At 44.7% G+C, this 21,104-nt stretch overlaps 1 protein-coding gene across 1 annotated transcript in view; it reads left to right on the forward strand.

Annotated features, from left to right (window-relative positions):
• Nucleotides 1–21,104, forward strand: part of TOM1L1 (target of myb1 like 1 membrane trafficking protein) — a 132,082-nt gene that overhangs the window by 9,294 nt on the left and 101,684 nt on the right. Inside the window, exon 2 of the mRNA XM_066618267.1 lies at nt 18,676–18,888. The gene's annotated coding sequence lies outside the window, so the exon portion shown is untranslated. The remainder of the gene's footprint in view (nt 1–18,675; nt 18,889–21,104) is intronic.

Consider the following 21,104-nt stretch of genomic DNA (forward strand, 5'->3'; position numbering starts at 1 on the left):
TCTCATAGTGTGGCTGATGCATGCAAACACAATTTAAAAGACAAAGTGTGTTTAATGTTCAAAGATGGGCTATCAGACAATGGTGACCAAACCTCTTCTTTTTTATTGCTCCTCCAAGTCCTATTTCATTAGGAGAGGAAAGGACAAATTTAGTTCTAATCTCTCCCTGTCCATAGAATTAAATCATTCTACTTGTAAATTATGCATGTGAAATTACCAGCAATTTGGGGCTGGTGCCGTTTCCAGTAAAATGTGCTAATGCTGAATTATGTGATTTGTACTGCTTCAGATAGACTAATTTGTCAAGGCTGACTGCATCCATTTAGTACCTCCTTAAAGGTGTGGATGGATTTGATTTTGAAGCAGATTTACACCCTTGATGCGGAGCAATAAAACTGTTGGCAAATTTCTCAGATCTGTCCAGTAAATTTTCTCCTTTCAGTACCGTTAAGGTCACACAGAAGGATACCATACCGGATCTCAAGCCAAAATTAAGTGTGAAATTAAATACCTTCTCGAGATATCCACCCTGAACATTTGTTCCACGTGTAATACTAAGATAATTGGGAAAGGGGAACGGGAGGTTAAGGAGTTTTTCCTGTTGGAGATTGCCTCTGGAGAGAGCACATAAGATTATGAATACCAATCTGGAGTATTAGGTAAAGCAAGAAGAAAGCAACACAGAGAGAGGTGTTCATAGTATTATGTTTTCTCTTGCCTTTAGGTTCCAGAAGAGGGGTTTTCATGCAGACTCTTTCTCAGTGGAGGCAGCTAGACTTATAACCAACTTCTGTTTTATTGAGAACAATTCATAGGAACACAATCCACTTGCTCAGTGGTTCTCACCCTTTTAGCACTGGAACCCACTTTTTAGAATGAGAATTTGTCGGGACCCACCAGAAATGATGTCATGACTGAAAGTGACATCATCAAGCAGGAATAGTTTTAACAATCCTAGGCTGCAATCCTACCCACACTTACCCAGGAGTAAGCCCCATTTTCAATCATATACACAATAGCCTATTAAAAGAACAGATCTGTAACGTTTCCCCAAATGCAGTCACATACCATGGGAGCATCAAATCTAATATATTAAAAATAAAATATTGAAATGAATGGGGACCCACTTGAAATTGGCTTGCGACCCACCTAGTGGGTCCTGACCCACAGTTTGAGAAACACTGCACTAGCAGCATGCCTTACGAACATTTCCAGAACTAGAGATTCACCCAGTTTGAATGAGCCAAGTATTGAACGGGACCCAGACTGTTGCATTACAGTCCAAAAGAGGAGTTTTGAGGATCGCAAAATTGAGTTGTCAAATTTCGCTCAATCACATATCTTCCTTTAATGTGATCTGAATGAGATTGGCCCTCTCATACTCGAATGCGGTTCAGAAACTGAAGCGAAAACTCATGGCTTGTGTTTGGAGCATATGCAGAACAGTTTATTGTCTACCCCTTTGCACATGCTCTGTCCTTAGTGGAAAGAAGGCTGGTTTCCTGGTTGTCTGTCCACAGGTGTCCACAGGTGAAGCTACTACTGTTTGGCAGCTCAGGGTTGGTGATTCACTGACAGGCAGCTGTATGTGTTTGCAAACAACTGCCCTCTACGTGACTTGTTGCCTGCCACTATCAATTCTCCTCCTCACCAACACACACACATGCCACAGAGGCTGCAAGGTACACCTTTATCTTAAATTTGCAAACTGAGACTTGAGTTCCCTCCAGGTTTTTGATATTGCAAACAAGTAGTAAGTGAACCTTGCAGTCTCGGGGCCAAGCATGTGTGTATGTTGTGGGGAGGACTGATAGGAGCAGCAGGTAACCAGCCATGTGGAGAAACCCCACATTCCATATTTTTCCCCCCTCCTCATAGTGATGGACATTTTTTTAGGTGGTGATGGGGAAGAGAAATGAGGCAGGATGTACCTTCTGCTTTCTTACGAATTGCAAAAATCAATGGGAACTCATTGTGGCATTCACAGTGCCACAGTGCCAATTGAGAACCACCAGTTGCTGCAAACACCATATCTCCCTTTTCTATCATTTGCATCTTTTTGTCTACCAAAGGGAGAAAAAGTTGCTTTTTCTGAACCAGTAAGCTACTCCTCCCTATACACTAAAAATCCACTTGCCTCTAGTCCTCCAACTAGGCATGTCTGAGAAGAACACTGAGAAGATATAAAATGAGCAGCAATAGAGGCATTCTCTATTAAGTCCATGACAAATGGCATATGGTAGCATTACGTGTTTTTTTTTTTCTATCCGCTTCCATACTACATGTCCCAAGTAGCTTTGCAACATCACACTTGCATAACTCAATTTCAAGGAATTTGGGGTAATTAGGGCAGCTACAAATGCCAAAAGAACAAATTAGAGAAGTTCATTACAGTACTTGGATTGTTTGTTGGTTATATGAGTTGAGTATGGAGAAATTCATGCAGTTCCTAAATGCTCATTCAATCTAGCGCACAGAGTAGTCCTGAGACAAGGCACGTACAACCCAGCTTTGCCACTCTATCAGAGGCTGTGGAGTTGTGGGTGGGGAGTGGGGCATTTCAGCAATTTGGAGATGGGGCATACAAATAAGCAAAGTGTGGGGCACAAGTGACATGCTCCTGGACACCACAGAAGAATCCAGAGGGAGGGGAAGAAGCATTCATCTTATGCCATTTGCTTCATGATGTCATGTATCAAAAAGGCAGCTGGGTGAAAAATGTGGCAACCATTTTAGTATCCCTCAAACGCACATAAATTCATTAAAACCAAACAATGATATCAAACTAATACAATTTCACACACAGATAAAATCCATAATGTGTTTGCAAAACAATTTTCCAAACATATGGCAAATAAACCGTCTGGCAAGTCACCCTTGGGCATTGGAACAGTGAAGCAGATTTCAGATTGTCATTTGTCATACACTCACAGTAAGCAAACAGTCCAACTGTCGTAAGGGCAATGCAGCTCCGATGTAAAGGAACAAACATTCCCTTACTTTGAGGAGGCCTCTGTGAGTGACACCCAACTGTAGGATGCACTACATGTCCCATTGGCACAGCTATGCCAGTGCTGGAAAGTGGGTTAGGATTTGGGCCTCAAACACCAAACTCTGACGTCTCCAGCAATGGTTTTAACATGGGCAACACTAGTCTGGCTACTTCAGAAGACAGTGATGCCTAATGGGCTTTCCATCATCCTTGTGCAATCTTTAGGAAAGGAAAATCCACTGACATGTGAGTCATATTAAAATGACCCCCGTGCCATCAGGTGGCAGCATCATGAGGGAACCAGAGGGAAGGCCATGCTTCTTAGAGATCACTCTGGAGTTCTATGGGTAAAAAAATGCCTCCATTCCCCAGCAGCCAGAAACGTAAGTCATGTTTGATAACAGGTCCACAGTGCAAGGACAGCAGGAACCACAAAAAAGGTGAGTGGGGGTGGGGGACAGTTGCATAAAATCTTCTCCCCCTCTTTGGAGCTCCCATTTTGTGGGGGGGGGGGAACTGATTGGAGAAAAACTGTTCAGTCCAACTCCAGTACAAACTGAAATTTCTAGCCAAGTGAATAGAAAGCATGTTTGGGGAGTTGGTAAAGTTACCTGACAGCACTATCAATGCATGTCTACTCAGAAGTAAGACCCATTGTGTTCAGTGGGGCTTACTCCTGGGATTGGGAAAGCGTTACAGGGTTACAGCAAGGAATGAGCTAACAGTCCTTGACTGACTATTAGGGCAGAATCACCAAACACGAAAGGGTTGATACCCTAAGAAAATGGACACGCTGGAAGCAGAAGCTTCCAGTCAAAATTTGAATGTGGGGGAGCCCTCTTGGGATTCTATCACAGCTGGGAAATCATATATATGAAAGGTCCTCCCCTGCTTTAAAAAAAAAAAAAAAAGATACCCCTGCATATGGAAAGCTAGCACATCAGGGAAAATATTGCAGCCAACATTTGGCCAGTCGATGCACTTTGAGTTGGACCTTCTCTCCAACATGCGAGTGCAACCAGATGCATGTGCTGATAAGGGACTGTGGGAGGAGGAGCAGAAGTCATTTATGATACTAAAGAAGATGATAAGTTAATCTTTTCCATCTATATCCATATCCTAAAATAGTTATTGCCTATTCTGCAGATACATGTTTACAACTCACAGGGCCTTTTTCCAATCATCACAGCAGTTTATGAACTGGAGACTCCTTTAATAATTCATCAAGAACAGTCTATTTTGGTTAGAGATTTGGGGATCATAAGCTCCCTTTATTGGGCTCTTTAAGTATACTTCATATAATAAGAACAAATCCATGTATTTGTCTCACCCAACACTGCCTTTTCAATTCCTGAACTGCACATGAGTCCCCTCCCTCCTTGTTAGTATGGGTCTGCAATGGGAATGGAGTTTTTTATATTCCAGACACGTCAGCCCAATATAAAAACTAATTGGGCCAACATGGCATGTATTGTGGCAAGATAAATAAACCTACCAGAGAAGGTGCTGCATTCAGATTTGCATACAAGCTTTGACTGGATTCAAGACTGGGGAAAAAAGTTTTACCCAGCACCCCCCAATAAAGACACAGGCAAGGGCATATGGTACAAAGGGCCACTTTATTAACTATTTAAATATACTTCAGATTGCAACAGGGCCTAACAAATAAGTCATGCGGGTTCTACATGGGGGAAACGGAGCTGCCCGTCTACTTCCCCCTATAGTGATTTGGGCGACCACACCAGACTCTGGGCAGCGTCTTTACAAGCCTGCCGCCCCCTTCATTGTCACCCCGAAGGGGCAGGGTGGCAGGCTAGCTCAGGCCACCCGAGCGAACCCGCGGTGCGCCTTTACCACCAGGCCGAGGTTCATCCAGCCTGCCTCACCCAGCCGGGAATGCCAGCATGACCAAGCGTGGAGTCCACCCGGCCCTTGCCACCCTGCGGTGTACACCGATATGACCTTACCTACCCAAAACCCACACGACACCTGCCTAAAGTGACCAAGAAGACCTATGGAAAACCCCCATTCCGCCCCTAACTCCACAATCCAGGGTAGGCAAAAAACCACCAACCGATGTGCCAATTAGGCTGATGGCAAAAATTCCTACCTGGCCCCAGATGGCGACCAGCTAGTCTCGGACTGCCAAAGGGTGGGCGGCTGGGTGACCGCTGCCTGGTCCCGACTGCGCGGGCTTCTCCAAGCAGCCTGCACGTGGCCCCAAACCAATTAGCCTCCAGCCAATCGTCTGCGAGTCTGGCCTTTCCTGTGCCTCGTGTGGGGGCAGGGCAAATGCCGGCGGCACACTACTTCACGTGCCACCGGAATTCTTAAAAGACAAACAAATGTGTCTGGCAATCCAGCATTCTGTTTCTCATCCAGCTCTGTACTGATGATTGTTCAGATGTGTGATGCTTTTCTCAGTGTTGTACAAGAAAGTTTTGCTGTTGGGCTCTTTTAAACTAAGGGCGCAACCCTAAGCCCTTATGTCAGTGCTTTCCAGCACTGGCATAGCGGTGCCAACGGGACGAGTGCCACATCCTGCAGTTGGGTGTCACTCATGGAGGCCTCCTCAAAGTAAGGGAATGTTTGTTCCCTTCCCTCGGAGCTGCATTGCCCTTATGACAGTGCTGGAAAGCACTGACATAAGGGCTTAGGATTGCGCCCAATGTCAGCTAGGTACTGTTCTTGCATATGGCTTTCCTCACTTGTTAAATCCACTGACTTGCTGCCCTATCCTATCCTCCACTATTGGCGCTGGTGCCATTGCACTGACAGAGCACACACTGCATCCAATGGGCGGGGGGGGGGGGTGATCAGACAACCAACAGGAGTTAAGTAAAAATATTTTTTTTACTTCTCGTCCAGCAGGCTTGCTTGATCACAGATGGGTCTCCTTGGTCCCATGCCAGCCATTTTGGCAGCATATGAAGAGAGAAAAGGGGCAGGGCACCCTGGGAAAGAGGGGATAGGATCTGGTGCATGCTGAAATCCATCCCCACCCTCTCCATCCCCTGTCCCCAAACTTCTCCTGGCCTTCCCCTCCCCATCCACAACATGCTTCCACTACCAACCTACCAGCATTGGCAGAGTCCAGGAGTCCTTGCTGCATGCACCCAGCTACTGCATGTATGCTGCAGCAGCCCAGGCATGTGCTATGGGGGTCCAGCCTTCACACCACCATAAATGGCCTTATGCTACCAGAACACTAGTTCTGGCAGTGCAGTCCCCCAGTGGGGGATTCTGAGAAAATGTTGATAGACTGATTCAGGCTGCAATCCTAACCTCACTTTCCTGGGAGTAAGTCCCATTCAGCACAATAGGACTTACTTCTGAGTAGACCTGGTTAGGATTGTGCCCTCAGTTTGTGAGTGACCAAAGTCAGAGGCTGAACAAGAATTACAGAAGTTCTTGTAGACTTTGGGAATCAGCTACAATAATGTCTGTTCTCAATAGCATCTAGATTACTGCCAAGGGCTTTATGTAGGGCTGCCTTTGAAGAACATCAGGAAACTGCAGCTGGGGCAGAAAGTGGCTGTAAGGGTAGGCATGGATAGTGATGGAACATGTATGTGGGGGAAAAAAATAGTTCAGTTTTATTTTTCTGTGGAAACTTTTCTGTGGAAACTTTTCTTTATTTTTCTGTGGAAACTCAAAAACATATTGCCAAATCAAACAGTCACGTAATGAATACAAACAGGGCCGTTTCAAGGTTTCAGTGATTAACTTGTTTTCAGATTATGATAGCCCCATCATAAAAATTCCAGGGAGGAAGTGAATGCCAAGTACAGATATCAAATATTTTGTGAATATTTGGCAAATATCCAACTTTTCAGAAGATATGTAGTGACTATCATCAGCATTTGCAGAGGACGATTTGGAAGGGGTGATTCTTTTCAGACATGGGGCCTTGCCAGTCATTTGGCAAACACTTAGATCACTTGGTTCGCTATGAAAAGAGCAATGAACTTGCACCAGCTCAGGATGGGAATATTGAGAAATCTCTGTATGTGCAGAGTATAGATGATGCTGAATGATTACTTATCTCGCTGTTTTTGCAACTCTGTCTAAATTTCGTAGCAGGGAAGGGCCAGACAAGTGAATTTCCTATTTCATGAATGAGTGTTACAATCTCTCCGAACATGGTGGGATGTGAAGTTTCAAGGAGCTGATATCAGCAGAAATGGAGGCCTCTTGCATTAATATTCCTTTAGCTTGAGAATCTACTTTAAAAAATGCAAACGCGTACAGCTGCCCCAGGAGACAGTCTGACAGGGGAATTCCCATGCCCATGAGAGCTTTATAGGACTATTATTCTATTTAAATGAGCATGAAGTACTTACTATAGCAACCTTGGCTCAGTAATAGCTTGGGGGCAAAGCACATTTGATCAAAGGAACTCGCACACACCAGAAGATATATTATTCCTGTTGACATGCAGAGCCCTCAAACCAGCCTACAATTACACACATGAAGAGAACTAATGATCTTTAAGTTGTCCTGTGTTGACCTTTACAAGTTTGACTGTGGAACAGAGAGAGTCTCAAGTTTTGTCCAGGTGAGCTCCCCCAGATCAAGCAGGACAACAGGGGTCTTGTCACAACAGTGTTTCAGATAAAAAGAAAAGGGATTACACTCCCATGACTTTTGGAGCAGCACCATTTTTTCCTTTCCTCACCCACAGCAGCCAGTAAGACAGAGTTGGGGGCAGGGAAATAGTGTCATACAACCCAATTCTGTCCTTTCTCTCCCCTCCAACACTGGTGCAGCTTTGCTGAAAAGGTGTGCACTGTATCCATCCAGGAGGTGGATAGGGAGGCTTTGGAAGGGGGTTTAAATACCCTTACCCTCTGTCAGCCTTTTGCTTTGCTGTAGGTCTCCTCAGACCTGCCCCAGTGATTTCAAGTTCGAGAAGAGAAGTGGGGTAGAGGGACAGCTGCCAGAGGGGATATTATCTGATGTGTGCCACCGCTGCAGAATCCACTCCTGCTGCAGTCTCCCCAGCCCCAAATCCTCCCCCTCCCTGCTCGGTTTCACCCCTTCTCACCCTATTCTGCCCTCCCCCACCTCTCCCACTTTCCCCACTGGCTTACCTCCTCTGGTGGGCGGCCCGGCTCCAACCTTCCAGTCAGCATTTTATAGCTGCTTTTCACCACCCAGAACTGGCAGAACGCACGCATGGTGACGTTTATTTTAATATGGAGAGAGTCCACTGTAAGTGATTTCATCATATGCTGAACCAATAGCACAGGCCTACAAAATGGAAGGTCAGAAAAGTTTTTCCCAAACTTTATGGTGGTTTGATATGAATTTGGGGTGCCGATTCCAAAAATGGCATCCGTTTTGCCCTATCTCATCTAGATTTGGAGATATAGTATAGCCATGGAGTAGGCTTCCTCTTGAGGCAGCTGCTTGAACCATTCACTAAAGAGGCTATGCTGTGTCTCCAAAACTAGATGTGATAGGGCAAAACGGATGCCATTTTTGGAATCGGCACCCAAATATACCCAGGAATTGGTGTAATGTTTAAGGAAGCAAAATGTGTGTTGGCCTGTGTGATTAAGCAGGGTTCCATTGACATTCTTGGAGGGGGACAAAATGCTAAGTTTCAGGCACCTGGCTGTGGGTGTAAAGTGGCCTCTTCTCTTTGCCTTTGCAAAAAAGCAAGCAAAAGGCTCTGAAGGGGTACAGCCATGACTGGCTCTGAAGGCAAGGGGAAGGGTCCACTTTACACCCACAGCCAGTCTCCTTAGCATTTTCTCCCTCCTCTAGGAATGCCAGAAGGTCCATGTTTAAGTATCCATGTATAAGGCAGGTTGCACCTATTACCCACCCCGCTTTGTTAATGAGCCTATTGAGCTTGGCGGGCATCAGGTGGACTATTGGGCTTGGCAGGACCAGAAGATGGACAGGAAGGTGCCCAAGGCTTCTCCCAAATGGTCTCTCCCCAACCCTCAGCATCTGCGGAGGTCTTTGCTAGCCTGCTTGGAGGCCCTGAATATGGCTAAGGAGCAGGCAGTCATTGCCCATTACCAGTTATGGACCAGTTTGGTCTTGTACCAGTTTTGGTCAGGAGATATCTTTGGGCATGAGGGTGGTCACCCAGCAAGTTCTGGATGCACTCCTTCAGAATTGGTGCAGCAACCATGGCAGTGCAGGTGGGGGGGGGGAACAGCAGCCAATGCTTTGAAGCATTATGTGTGTTTATGAGAGGTTGCGTTGGTTTTATGCGGATCTATCTATCTATCTATCTCATCAGGTGACAGCACTGATACAGGAGCTTATTTGTAGGCACTCCATTTCTGGACCCACATGAAAGCAAACTTTCATATGGCAGCATCAGTAGCCAGCTCTGCTTGGGAGAGATGTCCAGCATCAGCTGGGCATGAAAAGGAGGGATGCTATTGCACCGTTTGTGTGAATACTTAGCAAGTAGTCCCCCTCCTGGTCCTGTTAATTTATTTAGCAGAAAATGACCTGAGGCTGAATGTTATGTATTCCGTACATGCCACTTCAAGAATATCGTTGCAGTGATGTTTATTTCCCCACAGATACATTTCCAAGGGCTTTCAGAAATGCATGGTTTTAGGTTAAAACAGATTTCTGTGGGGGGGGGGGGGGAAGAGAAGAAAAACCATTGAACACATTATTTAATTTTCCTGATATGAATCATGGAATATTTGTACCCACATTTCTTATTTCCTTGAAGACTCTGGGGAGAGAAGCTTAATAAAAACAAACAAAAAGCCCTTCTGCTATAAAAAGATGCATCTGCTGCTTCTAGTTATTTTCATATTAAAAGCTATTTTGAAATGTCAGACATTCAGTTCTTTAAAAAGACTTACCATGGCTTATTGTAGAAATCAGCAGCTGAATTCCCCTCCCCCCTCTCCATAAAATCCAACCCACTTATATCACCAGCTCAACTCACAGCTGCCGATTGTGAAGTACAGAATTTTTGCATGGAGAAAGTGATGGCTATGAAAGTGGAATCTGGTGACACTTTATTTTGGGATGGTGTGAGGGGGAAAGCTCTGACCCACCATCACCCCATCTCAATTCTGAGTAGCCCTTCTATGAAAGTCATGGTTGTGCCCCATTATCCACTAGAGTTCAGTTCCAGAACCCATAGTGGATTTAAAAAAAAATCAGTGGATACCAAATCAGTAGGAAAAATAGCTTTAAAGACCCATTTCCAGGTTTCTTGCTCCTCTGTGGTTGCCCTAGAATGCATTGTTCTAGACGCTATACCACATTCAGCCACTAGATGGAGTGAATAATGGAATCTAATGGAATGAAATTATAATTATTTAACTGCGCAAAGGTGGGAAATTGGATTTTGGTGCTTTTTTCCTTGTTACAAGGCATTTAAAAGTGGACCTCAATATCAGTGGTGAGTCAAATCAGTGGGTACCAAATCAATGAATACCGAAGTCCCACATGTAGTTTCTCTCTTGTTTTAAGCCTGATCCTTTGGGGTATTTGTAGCCTGATCCTTTGGTTACCTTTAAAGTTTGGATACCTTTAAAGTTTGGATCCTTTGGATACCTCTAAATTTGGTTAGCACCAGCTACAAGATTGCAAGCAAGCTAGTCAATATAATCTTCCTAACTGGGTCTTAAGATGTGTTTGTCAATGAACCTTGAGTTAAAACTGACATTCCATGACATAAAACTGAAGTTCCATAGTGCTCACATCTCAGACCTACAGAAGTCTCCTCTGAAGAGGAGGAGAAGCAGACTCTGGTGGCAGGATCCTGTACAGGTGGAGGTTTGGGGGACAATTGCCATTGGGAGTTAGGCAGAGCCTGCTCCCCCAGATGATGCCCCACCCAAGGGGGCTCCAATTTCGGGAAATCAAATGTCCCTTGTTGGGACCATCCCAGCTCTGGACCTTCCTTCATCACCCCTGGAACCTCATGAGTAGTAGCAATCATGGATTTGTGCTGAAGCTCAGATCTGAGCAGCACAGTGCCCACTTGCAGTTCAAAGTCTCCCTCCCATCTGACTACTTTGGAGAAAGAGGCAACTGTCCTGTGTGCTCTGAAAGGGCCCAGGAAACAGCAGACCAATCACGCACACTACAAAATCCTCTGCTGACTGCTCTGAGCTGGTCCAACTGCTGTGTGCTGTGTGAGGATGGCATCAGCAACCCTGCCAGTCCTTCCTGACCTAGCCTTCACTTCCGCATGACTCAAACGTGGTAGAAAGGGACACTTAGCTAAGGAGTTGCACTGGAGCAAGATCAAGGAGACATTGACCTTGGGGAAGCATTGGCCTGTGGATTGGCGTAGAATGTTGATTATTGCCATTTCTCTCATCCCACCCCCCCCCCCAATATTCAATCCACCAACAGAAAAGGGCAGAATTCAAGCAAAGGTATAGCAAAGAAGAGAACCAGTAAGGCTTCTTCAGTCCAGTAGATTCACTGAACCCTGGCTGAGGGGCATGGGGCTGCAGACCAGAGTCCCCATTTGCTTCCTGTAAGAGCCGTTGTTTACATCCACCTTCTCCCATTGATCCTAACAAGACTGGCCCATAGATATTATTATTTTTTATTATTTTTCACATTTTTATACTACCCTTCCTCCAAGGAGCTCAGGGTGGTGTACATAGCTCTTCCTTCCTTTTTGTCCTGACAGCAACCCTGTGAGGTAGGTGAGGCTGAGAGTGACTAGTCCAAGGTCAGCCAGGAAGCTTCATGGCTGAGCGGGATCTAAATACCTGGATCTTCCAGGTCTAACTTCCAAACAACAGCACACCGTCCTGGCTATTAATATAAAGCAGAATAAAAACCTGGCTATTTATCTAATATAAAGCGGAAGCAAATTGCTTTCATATGGTCTCTATAAGGACCTTAGAGCCCTTTTGCACAGTCCTTCAAAGGTCAATTGCATTATAAGCCATGTATCCTGTCGTTGAAGCTCGTCTGTGCTTTTGGTGCCATGTTTGGTCACATTCATGCACCCAGTTAGGGATTCCAGCAACAGGTGTCATCACATAACACAAAGCAGGTAGAGCAGATGTGAAATAATGTGGTCTGTATAATACAGTACCATGGCAAAGACAATGATTCATAGTTGCCTATCCCTGGAACAGAATAATATAAACAAGGCATTCAGCAGGCTCTGAACAATCCATTGCATATATGATTGTCACAAATCTGGACTGAGCTAGTCAGTGTGGCTCCTCATGCCTTCTTGAATGTTGCATTCTGTAGAAAAACAAAGGATGCTGCAATTACTACTTTGTTGTTGCAATAATTGCTCTCAAGCTGTGCCAGCAAGCTTCTTTTCTTGAATTGAATTTAGCTTCCCTTACCCTATAACACATTTTCTTTATTCAGAGTAACAAAAAGCAATCTATATTTTTCCATTCACATTCCTTTGTAAGCACCTTACAGTAGCCAAGCACATCTCCAGCAGCATAACAAAAGCTTAAAGATCCCCTCATTGTTTGTTTGTGTGATTGAACATTAGCCACAGAATGGAGGATCTGCTCATCATGAAAGCTGAATGCAAATTATTAATTCCTTATGTTCCCCCTTCCTTGACTTCCCTTCCCATCATCTTTCCCTGGACTGGGCCTTTACTCAGTGGGGCAAATTCCAACTTGGTTGCTACCTCTCCTGAATTTTTGCCCAGAACATTCTGTTATTTCTGATACATGGGGGATTATCTTCCTCTAATTTATATATATATATATATATTGGCAACCTTCAGTCTCGAAAGACTATGGTATCGCGCTCTGAAAGGTGGTTCTGGCACAGCGTCTAGTGTGGCTGAAAAGGCCAATCCGGGAGTGACAATCCCTTCCACACCAGGAGCAAGTGCAGTCTGTCCCTGGTCTGTCTCCCTGGCTATGGGCCTTCCTTCCTCTAATTAAAACAACATTTTTAAGTGTTCCATTTGGATTTCCAGTGGAGCATGACTGGGAGTTTGCAGGAGACGACCAGCTGCTGAGGAATAGCTCCACAATTTAATTTTACACTGACTCTGCCTCATTCTGATACGATATGAATTTATTTTTTTAATTTGACCCTGATATGACCCAGTATAATTGAGCAGGAACATATACCGCACCTCGCTCAGCAGTTCCCCATATGGCACAGCAAGGAAAGATGCCTGTGCCAAAGGAAGATCCAATTATAGCTTGGGAAGCTTGCTCCATTATTGCATTTGATGCTGTAATTAAATTTGCAAATGGCAAAGAGTTGCCAACCCTGCCAGTTTTTGGAATATGGGGCATCTGCTAGTGGGAACAGTGACACGGGACTCTGGAATCTGCATCAGAAGTCACTGAAAGAAAAATAAAACAGACAATATGTAACTCCTGCTCAGTTGGGATTTTATACTTTGCTCCTCTAGGATACTATGAACACACACAAATGCACATAGAGCATGTTTAGATGTTCAGCTAATGCTCTGCACCAGATCCCATTCAGCCATGAATGGATTTTAGTTTAAAATGCATCACTCTCGAATGTTGTTCATATAAACATTAATCATAGTGCAGTCCTTTAATTTAATCCATATTCAAAATTCAAAAGTGGGAAATTCAAATACTGTACAAACTTTAGAATAACTTGTGAAAATGCCCTTGGAACAGGAATCTTTACCTGGGCATGCAGCTGTTCACATCCTTGAAAGAACAGGAAGCCAACATGAACCGCTGTCCATGGTACTGACAGCCAAAGGTTCAGCCAAAGACAGTCCATGGTTCAGCCAAAGACATGTCAAAACAAGAGTGACTGACCACCATGGTAACCTTCAAATGGCATACAAGTTGCTACTTGGTTAAGTGGTTGTTTGCTGTTGGGATTGGTGAGGAGAATTTACTTAAACAATATTTATAGGAGAGATGTAGGCACTGGTGTTATATACCAAGGAAGAGAGACAGGTACATATTCCTGGCTATAGTAGTACAGCAAAGTGACTGTAGGATGAGAATTTGCCTGCAGGAAAAGACATACATGTTGAGCTCTAGACACAGAATTAGTCTGGGTCAATGAAATCCAAGGAAGGATAATACTTAAAGATCAAGGCTTTGCTGAATCAGGGCTTCTCTGAAGCAATATCTTTAAGTAATATCCTTATCCTTTATCTGTGATTACTGCCCCCTTGTCAATCAATATGTAATATCTTCTCAAGCTGATAGGGACCAGTGAATGCACAATACAGCAGGTGACATATTTTACCTAATGCAGGGGGGATAGATCACTGGAAGAACACTTCAAAGCCAAAGGTAATAAGTTTTTTCTTCAGCAGCCAACCTTACTTCCTGATTTATTTTTCATGGGTTCATAGAAAAATCTTTGCAATTGATTATTTAACTTCAGCTAGTGCCACAGTTGCTGTGTTCCTTCTTATTCTCTTTGTCCTGCAGTTTTCCTTGGAAATATAGTGCAAGGGTTGTAAGATATTTTTTTTAACTTCCAGAGGAACAGCCCTATAAGGCTATTGCAGCATCTTAAAGACTAACAGATATATTATTCCATAAGCTTCAGAAAAACCACAGCCTACTTCCATGAACTTGACACAAATTAGTGAAGTGGGCTCTAGTCCACAAAAGCATCTGCCACAATAAACCTGTTTCAGCCCAATCCTATACCCCTAGCGTTACGCTGGCAGACACTGCTTCATGGAAGTTGCAAAGTAGTCTCTGCCAATGCATGCTGCAGGCCACTGGCAGGGAGGTCGGAATGGCTTCCCATGTGCCAGCAGACCCACAGAGACCTACCAGAGCTGGTAAGCCCATATGTGGGGTTGGAGGGAGGCAGGTTAGGGGTTGAACTGGGTGGGTGGGTGGAACAGGGGAGGGGAGGGCCATCTGTTTCAGACAGACAGCTCCCACGGCCTATGGGTGTGGCTCTTTTCTAATGGTTTTTGTCCCAGCACGGGAAGCGGATATGAACCAATCTCAAGAGGCTGTCTTACTTGGGGATGCAAGCTGGTGAACCCTTGGGCTTGAATTGCAAAGTCCATCTCAAAGGCTGTCTGGTTTGAAATCGGCTGAACAATTCAGCTACCTCAACCCCCTTTCGAGGGGTTGGTGTTGAAAAGCTGCATGTGTTTGCAACTACAAGGGATAGGAGCATGATTTTTTTCTTCATTTGTTAAGAGTGCATCCTGTGTAAATATTCTTGATGGAGAGGGCTATAATCAGGCATAAATCAAAAAGCCGTAAATCGGATCATATAAATCTGGCTGCGTCCCAGTACTCAAAAGCTTGCACTACATATTAAGTAATTAAGTTCTGTTTTGCATTATCATTTCCCTAATGACTATAAACCCAGTTTTCTCAGCCTCCTTACATAGCTGTAATAGCCCCTTTATGAGCTTTACTGTACTATCTGCAGACTTTAAGTGCCTTTTTTCACCTGTTCTTTCATTCTTTTTTCATAATACACCAGGGCATTTCTCACATGGTTTAGTGCCACTCTAATCAAAGGCAATAATACATCATTGGCCAATTCATTTACAGAAAATGAAACAGGTAAAATATAAAGTAGCCTATTTCCCGTTCCAATAGCCTGCAGAGTTGTACTTTTCCTAGTGCAGCTTAGTTTACTTCAAGTAAAATAACCTACCACTGAAAACAGACATTTACAGAGGTCTGTAAAGATGGTGACTGAGATCAGCAAGATCCTCTTATCACTGGAGCTCATGCATTATCACAGTTGCTGAGGCCCCCGGGGCAAAGCCCTGCACTGGGTCCACCATGCCACCCTCCCACCCTCTGATGGCACATCAAGTGCTACCAGCGTCACCAGGCTTCTGAGAGGAATTTTATCTAGGGGTACCAAGTTTCTTTTGGACCCCTTTGCAAAGGGGGAAGGGTGAAACACAGCGGGGGAAGGTGGTGATGGGTAGGGACAGAATAGGGGCAGCGAGGGGTGAAACAGGGTGCGGGAAGGGTAGAGAAAGCTGCAAAAGTCTTTGGAGCCCAGGTCTACTAACCCATGTGGCATCAGTAGTGTCCCCAGCATCCCGTGCAGACAACAAGTCTGAGTAGATAGAAAAACGTAAGATCTCAGGAAATTTCTGGGCCCCTGCTTTGGCTCCTGGGCCCCCCTTTTGACCCTAGACCTGGGTACAAATTACTGCCTTTATACCCCTCTCCTAGGCCTCGAGCGTCACTGGCATTGGTCAGTGGTCAGTTCACCCTGGTGGGCCCCTCTGGTGGGCCTGAGTCCTCCATTAGTGGTTCAACTGGCCAACATCTGATGCCACTTCTATATTATCGCTACGCTGAGTGCCTGTCTCTCTAGCCTTTAAGCTGTGGTACATAGGCCATGCCTAACCCACCAAGCTTTTCCAAGAGGGTCTTCCCGTTCCTCTCCTTCTTAGTTCTGGCCTGGAACACATACATTGCATGTAGAAGGATCTAGGATCAATCTCTGACATCTCTACTTAGAAGAGCTTGGAAATGCCTATGCTTGAGACCAAATGCCACAGGCAGACAGTACAGATGTAGGTGAGTCAAAGATCTGACTCCATATAAGCAATTCATATGATCTAACCCCAACTCTATAATTTGCTGCTTATAGTTGCTTTCAATGCCCTAGTTCAACTGCCTTGTACCCTTATAAACACTGCATGCATATAACGATACAAAGTGTAATATCTTAAGGAAACATGGAGGGTAGAAATGGGATTCCAGTTATATTCAGGTCAAGTTAAACACCCCACAATTAGAGTAACACTGCTCCATAATCACATAATGTGAGGAACAAGTCTTGCCTACTTGCATCCACCAAAGGACTCTGAAACTATCTATCAGATCTGTACCAACAAGATGTCATATGAAAACCCATGTTCCCTTATCTTGAGGAGGCCTCCAAGACTGTCCCTATCGCCACAGGATGCAGTGCATGCCCCATTGGCATGACTGCATCTGCACTGCAAAGTTGGTTAGGACCGAGCCCTTAATTTAACTATGGCTCCTTGTTGATCTTAAAATTCTAGTTCCAAAGTTATCAATTCCTGCTTACTATTTACCTCTTTGATTCAAGAGCCCTCTTTTACATCAGAGCCCTCTTTTATGTTAGAGCATGTTAGGCACCTCTACACCTCCATCCTCCTGTGACATCAGACTTGTTTACAAAAGACAAAAAACTAGAAAAACACCGCATAGCAAAGACTACAAGATGTCTCCACTGTAATGCTCTCTTAGGGCCCAATCCTAAACTTACCCTGAGCCAGCACTGAGCCCTTGTGCCAGTACTAGGTGCCATAAATGTTCCATGAAGCACGTTTACGGCACCCAGTGAGTAGGGGGCCCTGGTGCGGAACCTGTGCCAGTCAGGAGCCAGGCAGCACTGACAAGAGGAGGATGCACCACCGCCAGGGGTAAGTGAGACCTCTGAGGGCCATGAGGGATGGCAGAACGAGGGTGGGCGGAGGGTAGGGAAGGGGAACGAACTGGGGCAGAAGGAGGATAAGATCTTGAACTCTGTGTCAGGTTCAAAGGCCTGACACAGAATCTCTCAAGTCGGTGCAGGCAAAATAGTGGGGCTTGGTGCTTTCTCCTGGAGAAGGGGATGAAAGTCCCTTTCCCTCAAGCAGACTCCTGGTGGTTTCCTGGTGCCGTTTTGGTGCCGCTACTCCAGTAGGTGCTGGGAAGTTTAGGATTGGGCTGTTAATTCTCCTGCATTTGCCCAAGAAGGATTACTCTGTCTTCTGTCTGTTGATCAACAAGGAAAGAAAATGTTCCATAACGCCTATGTTTTAGCTGGAGCTGCACTGAATATTTGCCAGTTTTGATTTTCAGGTTGAACCAGTTGACAGTGCAGGAATTTTTCCCTGATTGCTCCTGTCCCATGCCATTTTTTACTGTTGGGTACTACTTCTTCTGTGTCATTTTTCTTAACAGTGGTTTCCTTCTTTCCCCAAATTGCTCACATGGACAATTTGACCCAATCAGAGAGTCAAATTATCTCACAAGTCTGCACCCGACACAATAGCATCAGACATCGGTAAATGATCAGAGACCCAGATTTGGTTAGGTGATGATGTCACTGAGGACAATGGAGAGGGATAGCAAAGGAATGCATGAACATTTTCGCAATTTAGTATTGTGTGTCAGAGCATTGTGTATTAGAGTACACAAAGGAGTATTGAAAAACTGATGGAAGGAGGAGGCATTTTTTGACACTGTTGACAATGTTCCCAAGAAGCAGTGAGTGTTTTTGGCTCAGTCCCAGTCTCTACTAAAAAACATCTGCTTAGAAAATTGCCTGGAGACCAAGAAAACTGTGGTAGCAAAAGTACAGGCTCAGATTGTCTCCTCAGTGACTGATCTTTCCTCCATTGCTTTCCATTCTGGCTCGTATAAGTCAAAGTTACTTTCTGATGCGCCCTTGATCCATTCCACGACATGCAAAGCTGGCCTTTGTTTTGTTACCATTAGGTGGCATCACACACAAGCAATGTTTGGAGCAGTGATGAAAAATATGGTTCGACTTAATGAAGATGCTCCCAGCAAATGTGCCACGGTCTTGCCAAGCTCTCGCTCTAATGCTGTTTAAATATCTACCCATCACTTCAAACAGGCCCATTGAGACACAAGCAGCACTTTGACTGGCATCTGATTTTATACGAGATGTTCTCGGGTAGGAGAGACCTTCCCTGCAGGAATTCCAGATAATCAAACATGGCCTCCTTTTATTTTTATTTTTGGCAGAACTGCTGTTACATACAAATAAGCCGTGATTTCCCTCAACCGCTATTCTCCACGGAAACAAGCAAACAGTTGGGAACAGATTGGCTAGTATTGGTCTCTCCACACAGAATTCTTAATGAGCTGTCCTGAGGAATATTCTACATGACAAACTCGTTTTTGAAATCAAGACTGCCTGTCACTTGAATGCTTCAGAAACCAGCCTCAGGAAGACAGGTAACACTATAGATCCCGTGGGTGTTTTCAACCTCTTGCATGGTTGTTAGTTAGGAGTTTTCTAATTGATATTGCAGCAAGTGTTAAGTTTGTTTTGGATTCTTCCCAGAAGTGGTGTCCTCCAAAGCTCCATGGAAAAGAGAAGATCCTATCATGATACAAGACGGGTCTTGCCATAGAGCAATGATAGGTGTTGTCTGGGGCAGCAGTTGGTAGAGGCAATACTTGCGGGGTACCAGTCATCAGACCCCGCCAATGGTGTATCTAGGGTATGACAAACCAGGGCACATGCCCTGGGTGTCACTTGAAGAAAGACCCCAGCCACTGCTGACAGTGCACTTACAGCAGCGCCTGGGACAATTTTTGACCCAGCTGCTGCTATGAGTGCCCACAGGCTCCAATCACTTCACAAGGAAGCAACTGTAAGAATCTTTCACATCATGACATTGTGTGACATCACATGACATCACAACATTGCTGCTCTGAGTGCTACAGTCCCTGGACCCAGCTCCTATACAGTTAAGAATATGAAAAAACAGAGGTAGGGAAGAAAAAAGGCAAAAAAAAAAAAATGTGGTTAACAGAACTAGGTTGCCTAGACTGTAAAGCTAGCTGAGGGTTTAGGATTGTGATGAAACTTTTTTCATGTAGGTCTTTGGTTCTTCCATTGGTATTAGAGTAGTTGGGACTCCTCAGGTGTAAAAGATCCAGGTGAGAAGGGTTGAGTTTATTAGTAAAGAAGATCAAACCCATTGGAGAAGGGCACTTGTCTGTCTCCTTGGTGGATGAGATTTTAAGAAGAGTTAACTTTGTTTTGGTATTGTGAGTGAGAGAAACTAAACCAGTTCTGGTTAGTCAGAAAAAAGGTTAGATTGGGTTAGGGTTTTTATCTTTTCTTTGTAGTTGCTTTCTTTAGCAAGTTCATAAAAGGGTTTTTGGGGGGGGGGGGTCCTGCAGGTTTGGGAGCCTCCTCTTATTGCAGTGCTTTAGCCAACTACATATTTGGGTTTATATTAAAGCCTTTTATTTGTTAATGGATCTTAATAAATTCTGTGTTCCTTATTCCCTTTTGTTTGGGCCTTATTGAGAGACCTGGGACCATTACTCCTTTCCTAGAGCAGTGATTTTCAACCTTTTTCATCTCACAGCACACTGACAAGACGCTAAAATGGTCAAGGCACACCATCAGTTTTTTAACAACTGACAAGGCACACCATGCTGTCAATGGGGGCTCACATCCCCCTTTGGCCCTACTAATAAATGACCCTCTCCCAAATTCTCGTGGCACACCTGGGGACCATTTGTGGCACACCAGTTGAAAATGGCTACTCTAGAGAGTAAGAGAGAGGAACTAAAGAGTTATGTTATAAGGAAGGGGAATTCAGCTCAGGGAATTCCTCTAGTGATCCTGGCTCTTGGGCTGGTGGCAGCAGGGTCCCTCCCCAGACCCTGACAAGGATGCATGAGAGTGAGTTGACCAGAAGTGCCATGAATATGTGTCAGGGTCCCAAAAGGGGCTGCATGCTGATCTAGAGCAGTGGTGTCTAGTGCTTAGTGCTCACTTCCTTCCTGTTCCCCAAACTTCCCCTTGGTTGGACATGCAGCTTACCAGGGAAAAGCCTTGTTTGTTTGAATCTGCAGCCATCAGCCCAAGGAGGTCAGGCTAACCAGAGGAACTCCTTGGGCAGAACCCTCCTTCTAAAACAATACTAAACCTCAGAGATCTCCATCAAAATCACTCTCACAGTAGTGCCAGCAGAACAAGGAGACATGACAATCCATATCAGGAAGGCAAAGTTCCTATAAGGAAGGCAAAGGAGGAGATGAGGGAAAGAGGGGGAAAAAACCAGGAGCAATAGACACTTCTGCAGATGAACACCTGAGTTCATGGTGATTTATCAGACACTAAGGCATCAACCCTACCTCTGTACATAATGGTACTTTCTAAACTGCTAATCTTGATCTAACTGTGAGACCAAATAAATGCATTGTGCATTTATTACTACAAGTTTGTTCCTTGCTTGCACTGTTCCTTTACTGGTTCAATTTCAAATGGATTTCAAGTACAGCCAGTGAAAGAAAACTCTTGTCCTGCTCTGGATGTAACAAGGAAGCCATTTGGGTGAGCAGTAGACAACGGACGGCCTGCCTAGGAGAAGTCTGATGGTTTTGAGCTCTGTACCATGGCACAAATGTTTGTTAGGCCAAAAGAGTGA

Source organism: Tiliqua scincoides, chromosome 2, assembly GCF_035046505.1.
Source record: "Tiliqua scincoides isolate rTilSci1 chromosome 2, rTilSci1.hap2, whole genome shotgun sequence".
In the NCBI taxonomy this organism is placed as follows: Eukaryota; Metazoa; Chordata; class Lepidosauria; order Squamata; family Scincidae; genus Tiliqua; species Tiliqua scincoides.